Source organism: Cupressus sempervirens, chromosome 3, assembly GCF_028749045.1.
Source record: "Cupressus sempervirens isolate cs-2001-9-10 chromosome 3, ASM2874904v1, whole genome shotgun sequence".
NCBI classification, from domain to species: domain Eukaryota; kingdom Viridiplantae; phylum Streptophyta; class Pinopsida; order Cupressales; family Cupressaceae; genus Cupressus; species Cupressus sempervirens.
In genome coordinates, this window is record NC_143120.1 from 340919580 (window position 1) to 340926939 (window position 7360).

The following is a 7360-nucleotide window of genomic DNA, read 5'->3' on the forward strand; positions in this document are numbered from 1 at the left end:
ATGCAAGTGAATAATGGTAATAATGCAAAGTAGAAATGAGATGGAGAAAATTGATAGTACAAAGGATACAAGGAGAGGAAAACTCCCCACATGTAGAGGAAGAATTTGAATGTGGTGAATACAATAATGGATTGCAAGAGACTTTCAAGAAAGTGAACCTAAAAGATAGCTAGAAACTTGCAAGAAGATTCAAGAAGACCCAATGAGGGTTTGAAGTGGCTATTTTATGGACTTGGAATGATTTAAAATACAAAAGAATCATTTGGGAGTGATACAATAACATGTTAGCAAATTCATAATGCTCCAATAATTGCCTACACTTTTATAGATTTTCAAACGTGAGTACAATTCGCGTAAGTCTCCACAATGTAGACATTTTTTATGCCACTAGGGCTTCCTTGTGTAAAATTTTGGCTAAATAATGAGTTAGCAAGTAACATGGAAGAGTGATGGTGGCAGAATTGGATCTTAGGCTAAGGAGGGAAAATCACTAAGATGCCATATACATGAGGGTATAAATTTATGCTATTACAATTTCCAATGCAGTTATTAATTTGCTCATTTCGGGTCTTTCTTTAAAACAAACACCAAGAAACATCAACAACATTACTCTTTTGAGGCTAAGATATCCACATGTCAATTCTGTAGACTTCTGCTTCAACTGATAACTTGATAACCTCATCAACTTCAACTATTCCAATGTTTAAGCATACATATAACTTTGAGGCTATAAGATTTCCACAATCCATTAGTTTCCAACTAAATTTATGGGTATGATTGTATAAAGATTTTTCCATCAACGTTTCGAATCACTTTATGTGATCCATTATCAAGATGCAAGAGAGCCAAAGAGAAGAGAGATAGATTGGTCATATCTTGATGATGGATCACATAGAGTGATTTGAAATGTTGATGGAAGAATCTTTACACAATCATACCCATAAATTCTATTAAAAAACATATAACTTCTCTAAATGAGATAAATCTACAATATGATCTCACAAACACACAAAAGAGGGTCTCCAAAGGCCACACTCATTATTTCAAGCCTCCCCATGAGGGAGCTAGGTCCAAGCCAATTTTGATACCAAATGAAGAATTAAAATAATAGTCCTTGAAGATAATTACAACCTGAATGAAAAATATAACACAACTACAGGAAAAGACAATTTTACACAATTTTATAAATTTGATTTTATGTTCAACTCTTTTTTATTATTACATAAATTTTACATAAAATTGAGTAACTTCATAATAACTTTTATCACACAAACTTGTAACACAAAATTACATCTGTAGCACTGCAAAAATTTTACACATAATAAGCTAAACAGATGATCTACTATTAATACATTTGTGTTCGTCTATTAACATATATATTTTTATTTTTTGAAACTTTAAAAAAAAGATAAAAATATCTATGACAAAACTATTACGACTACTGAACTATCTATCCATTAGGAGTCTGTTCCTTCAACAATGACAACGGCTATAGGGGCACGAAAAACGTCAAAGTTACGTAAGACAAACACTTAGGCCCCGTTTGGTTGCTAGCATAGGAATAGAAAAATGGAATGGGAATGGAAATGAGGAATGAGAATAGAAATAGACAATTCCAATCATGTTTGGTGCACTTGGAATTCAACTGAGAATATGTTAATCTATTGTTTGGTTGTACAAAAATAGAATAGGAATAAGGTTAAGTTTTGTATTTTTAAAAACATTTTTCTTTAAAAAAAATTTAATTTTTTTTTTTAGTTAATTCATTTTCATTTTCATTTATTTAAACAAATAGATATAATTTTTAAAACTGTTATTAAAAAAAAATTTAACAAAAAAAATTTAAAAAGTTAAAGTTAAAAAAAAAAATTCAAAAAAAAAAAAAATCGAAAAAAAAAAAAAAAAAAAAACTGAAAAAAAAAACAAAAAAAAATAATAATAATAATAATTTTTTAATGGAAAATCGGAATGGGAATGGAAATGGCCTATTCCAATAACAAAATTTTTTTGGCATAGACATATGCTCATTTTAGGGACAAAATTGGAATATGTCTTCCTATTCCCAATTCCGATTGAGCTTACCAAACAGTGAATATAAAACATATTCTAATTTCGTTTTCCTATTCCACTCATATTCCAGCAACCAAACGGGACTTTAGATTTTTAACACATTTTCTACTTTTATAGCTGCTTCTGTATAGCTGCTTCTGTACAGTTTCCACACATTAAAGACTCTGTCTGCCATTAAAAACTCTAACTGATTAGATGTACCTATTTTAGACATACACAGGCTTTTGTCTTTTCAGTACCTCCACGACATGCCAGAGACTACGAAAGTTATCATCTCACTGTTCCGTTCTACTTGCTGTTTCTCAACATCTTCCACACGCTACAGACTTTGTTTGCCACTGAAAATTTCAGGAATGCAGACGACAAGGCTAATGGGTCCCGAAATGTTCACACAGAAATGCTGATTTGGATTGGATATAGTATTTGTTGAAATTAGAGTCTAAAAGTAAAAGTAAATAGTAACGTTCACATTGCATTTGTAAACATAATCCAAATCCAACGAAAATCTTTGAGGAAGACCAAATTTCAGGGAATTTGTGGACTGAATTAACTGAACTTTATGGTCTGTGCATTAGCAACATCTCCGTGACTAACAATATTCCTTGTTCTTTACATGTTACATGTTATTTCATGCCTTGATACAGGGGTAATCTTGCTATACTAAACTTGGGGAATTTAACTACATTATTTATCTTGACTTATATGTCTTTGATTCTTAGGTTGGATTCCCACATACCTATCTAATATAGATCGTATCCATATCCTTATAATTATACTAGTGAGAATTGTATGATCTTTCGATGTACCTAATAATGTTCAATGATGAAATTAGAGTCTAAATTTTTTGTGTCACTTGCAAGTAAGCCACTTTACATATTAGTTTGCATTATAGGCTACTTGAAGTTATAAACCAATGTAAGTCGGTTGTGTGCTACATTAAATTAATAAAGTTCATTTGGTGATAAGTTTAAGGAGGTATAAATTATTTTAAGGGACCCAAGATAACTAATTCACACCCTCGCCTCCACCCCCAACATCTTGATCATTCTAATGACTTTATTATTGAGTCCAATTCTACTTAGGACCTCATAGAGGAAAGACCAATCCACCTTATCGTAAGCGTGTGAAATATCTAATTCCATAGCCATACCTGAGTTTTTACTCTTCTCCATTGAGTGAATTTAACTTCATGAGTAGTTATAGCAACATCAAGGATCTGCTTCCCCAAAAAAAATCCTTTTTTAGGAGGTCCAATGAAATTGTCAAGGTATGATTTAAGTAGGTTAACAAGAACCTTGGAAAAAACTTTATAGGCAATATTGCATAGACTGATTGGCCTAAAATTATAGAGGATTTTCGATCCACACACTCTGGGAACAAGCACTTTATATAAGTGTTATTTAATTTTCTTAGGAGTTTACCTATTCTAAAGAAGTCCTTGGTAGCTCTAGTCAAATCCATCTTTAGGAGGTCCCAAAAGTGTTGGAAGAAACCTATTCTTATTGCCAAATCCATCATGTCTTTTGGTTATAATATATTGATAAGAAACATATTCTCTTGAACTCGAGTACAAAATCAAATAGATAATCAAGGATAACTTTAGTGGCTAAAATTCACCATTTGACTAATCTCACTCATTGGGAACCCCAAATTTGGCTAATTCTTTTGCACTTTTGGGGTGTCCATGTTGCCTACACTTTACCAAAATTGGGTCTCATGTTTAGGCTAATCGCCAATATTAACACATAAGTATTTATATTTTAGTGATGACTTCACCAATGGAATCTATTTTTTCTATGTAGTAATTTAAATATATTTGCCTACAATTTTCAAGGCTTGTCTTAATTGATGGTCATATTCACAAATATTTGGTAAAAAAATAAGTTACACTATAGATTAAGTATGTAGATTTGACACATGTCTCTATTTTGAAGACTTTTCATGAAACTTTTTATCCTTTCTCACTTTGTCAAAAATAGGTTTCATTGGGGACATGTGTCTTTACTTTGAGAACTTTCTTTAAAACTTGGTATTGTTTATAAGTTTAGCTTGAAATATGGGTTAGACCATTGATTTAAGATCATCCAATAGGTAAAAATAATAGGAGTGCTTCCCCCAAACCACCATTCAATAATTTGAAGTGAAACTATAAGATAAAAGTTTGCCAGATTTAACCTTAAAGTTTTGATAATTAATTAGGCTCCATATAATAATAATAACATTATTTCTAGGTATGCATACTTTTTTCAATGATTTTCATCACTAATGAAAGATTCGCCACGATTTTATAGAATTTTCATATGATTGAAAAATAATCGCTAATAAAATTAAAAAATTTCCTACCTAAAAATAAAAATTCACCAATAGAAATTAATTTTGTTCCCTAAACAAATGTTTGATTCGCCAAAATTTTATACTTTTTTCTAAAAGGGAGTTTATTAAAGTTATCCTTATAGATAATATCTAGATTTCTAATTTTTTTCCTCTCCAATCATTTCACATACCATTAATTCTAATAATGAAGCCGATAGGCTTATTATTGTGAGACGTGCTTCCGGAAGCTTATGACACTTCGACGATGTTTGACGCCTGGAAAGAGAAAAATAGGGTCGGTAAAGGAAATAGCACCGATAGTTTCCTTCCTATTTATGCATACATATTGTGAACAGTCATTGTGGTGGATGCTCACGATTCCCTCGAGTACTAATTTGAATTTTTTAAGAAAACTTCAAATTTGTTCAATGGCATAATCATCGTACTATTTTTGAACTGTCAATGAAATGTCATTTACCGTTAGGTTTCTTCAAATGCATGAAAAGTTGGAAGTTTTTATTAGCAGATTTGGGAAATTTGGAAAAGTGATGGTCACTAATTTTTGCAGCTAGCGTTGATGTTTCCAGGGGCTCTTCTTTAACTAGTGCAAATTTTTGAAGGAGAGGATGCTTGAGCAAATATGATCTATCTAGAAAGGGTGTTTGTGCTCTTTTGATTATCCAATCATTCTCCAGTATCTCGCATTGAAAGCATTTGGCAATTTTTGGATATGGAGATTAGGCATCAACACATGTGGTGTATTGGGAAGGGATGTTGAGGAGAAAAAGGCAGCCAATAGTGGGGTTTCATATGCAATACTTAATATCATAAATATCACAAACACGGGGTTCTCAGTGGAGATGGTCCTGAAGGATCATGTATGGGTAATGTTGAGATATTTTCAAGGGAAAAGTCCATGTGGGAAGTAGAGAAAATGAATTTGACTAGAAAAAAGGGGAGTTGTAAGTAAAGATTCTAGTTTAGAAGTTGCCCTCCAACAATAAAAAGGGAGCTACAAATGGAGATTGACATTATATGAAGCATAAATTTGGGCATACATAGCAGAGCAGTGACAAAAATTCTGCAGTTCTTTTCTTCTTTCTTTTTGGCCTTTGTAGTCTGTTCAAGTTTCAATCTTAGAACATTGTACCATCAAGCTTACTCATATTGGAAAAGAGCTCCATGCCTTTGTGGGTTGTATTTTTGTTAAATAGTGCAATGTAAGCAGCAAAAAGTAGGGTAAATATAGCGGATCGGTCGAGAAAATTTTATTTGAAATAGGAGCAACTATATGAAAATGACTAAAATATTATTAGAATAAATTTAATATTGGTTTTCAACGAGATGTACTTAGAATGTTCAGTTCAATTTCACATTTCTTATACTTTTGACATGCAAGGTTCTACTTCTATGTATTTTATAATTTATTTTTAATTTTGATGCTATTATATTCAACATGTGAATAATTAAATAATCTATTATAATAAATAATCTCTTTTAAATTGCCAATCTTTAAATGTCTTATGATAAGAGATCCATATCCAAATTGCATTGGCCTCAATGAAAAGGATTAAATAGTGATATTTATTTCAGAATACATGTCTTTTCTTTGACTTTATTGTCCATTCAAGTTTCACTCAAAATAATATTGCATTGCTATTTTGATAATGCAAAAATTATATTTATTTAATGGAATGTTTTTTTAAATGGATTATACAAGATGGAGCTAGAAAATACTATATAAAAGATTGTAGATAGATTACTACAATAGTAGCTAGCAATATTAAAATTATTATTCAAGAGAATAGGGGGGCGAGGGAGAGTAAGTAAGATGAATAATATAAAGTTAAAAGAGGGGTAGAGAGGTGAAAATATTGATAGTAATAAAAATAGATAGGGAAACAAAGGGAGAGATCATGTATAGATACATGGATTAAAATTGAATATCAAACCAGACGATATATATGAAGAGATAGACAAAGAGGAGGTTAGTAGGAAAGAGAGAAATAGGAAGAGCAAATGAGATAGATAAAAAGAGAGAATGATCAAGATATATGAAGTGATAGACAAGATAGTGGATAGATAGATAGAGCACATACATAGCATAATTAAAAGGACAGGTTGTCCATTTCATACAAGGAATGATAGAGATAGGGAGATATAGATCAAGATAAGGAGAGAGAGGTAGAGAGAGCTAGAGGAGACTAAATGAAAAATAGCAAGAGGGAAGAGAGATAGAGTGTTATATATATATATATATATATATATATATATATATATAGAGAGAGAGAGAGAGAGAGAGAGAGAGAGAGAGAGAGAGAGAGAGAGATGTGTCAGTGATAATGATGTAAATGCAAAGAGAGGGAGAGTTTTTGAGTACTATTTTTCAATTGTGTGATTGATTTCATTACCAAGAAGATTTAAAACATGTCAAATATTCCCTTATTGATGAAATAAGCCTTATAGGTCCAAGCATTCTCCTTAGAATTGATAGTCATTTATGATAGGCCTATCCTCATCAACATGTCTACTTTGGTGGAGTATCAATTATATTTTCGGTGACCTATTACAATTACCTCTTGTTATGAAAAATCAATTTACATGTCACATTCAAATGCCAAGTTATTGTGGGAACAACTATAAAAGTTGTTACATTTCAAACATTTTTTTGTGAACTACTACATAACATAAAAGATGCAAACGCAACACAACATGATTGGGGGCATATATCTACTGACTCATACAATGAGAGATAGGAAGAGAAAGAGTGGTGGAGACATGATAGTAAATAAGATGGATTTGTGTCTGTAAGACTCCAATTTTGGTTGATATTCTATAAATTCTAATTCTAAATTGCAAAATTATGATATATATAAAAGTGCTCTTAAGAAAAAAAGTTAATTATAAAATATTTATTTAAATTTAAACATACTCATTTTTTTTAACAAATAGTAAATTTGTAGGAATTCATTATTTT

At 31.1% G+C, this 7360-nt stretch overlaps 1 long non-coding RNA gene across 1 annotated transcript; it reads left to right on the plus strand.

Moving 5' to 3' along the window:
- Positions 1 to 4629: 4629 nt before the first annotated feature.
- LOC149566383 (uncharacterized) lies at positions 4630 to 5726 on the plus strand. The gene is made up of 2 exons (XR_016361559.1): positions 4630 to 4678; positions 4952 to 5726. It is a non-coding gene; the product is annotated as an uncharacterized LOC149566383 (long non-coding RNA).
- Positions 5727 to 7360: the final 1634 nt, after the last annotated feature.